Source organism: Colobus angolensis, unplaced genomic scaffold (genome assembly GCF_000951035.1).
Source record: "Colobus angolensis palliatus isolate OR3802 unplaced genomic scaffold, Cang.pa_1.0 Scaffold8, whole genome shotgun sequence".
NCBI classification, from domain to species: Eukaryota; Metazoa; Chordata; class Mammalia; order Primates; family Cercopithecidae; genus Colobus; species Colobus angolensis.
Window position 1 is genome coordinate 7648430 of NW_012121820.1, and position 339 is coordinate 7648768.

Consider the following 339-nt stretch of genomic DNA (forward strand, 5'->3'; position numbering starts at 1 on the left):
CAACAACAACAAAAATGTTTTAAAAGACAAAACAAATTTTAAAGAGAAAACAAAAAAATAAAGCTGAGACCAGAACTAGACTGCACACTCTGGAGGAATAAATCCTGGATTCACGGGCAGAATACAAGGATTTGCCTGCTTGTCTTTATGATGGGAGGGTTCTGATATGTTTCCAAGGAGTCATGAGACCTTGGGCTATTAGCTTTCCCCCTCTGGGCCTTGGGCTCCTCTTCAGTTTCATGATGAGGCTGTTCCATCTCTACCATGACATTCTGCAATCTTGTGACACTGTGGCAAAGGCCAAGATTAGGGTTGAGTCTTTTTTTTTTTTTTTTTTTT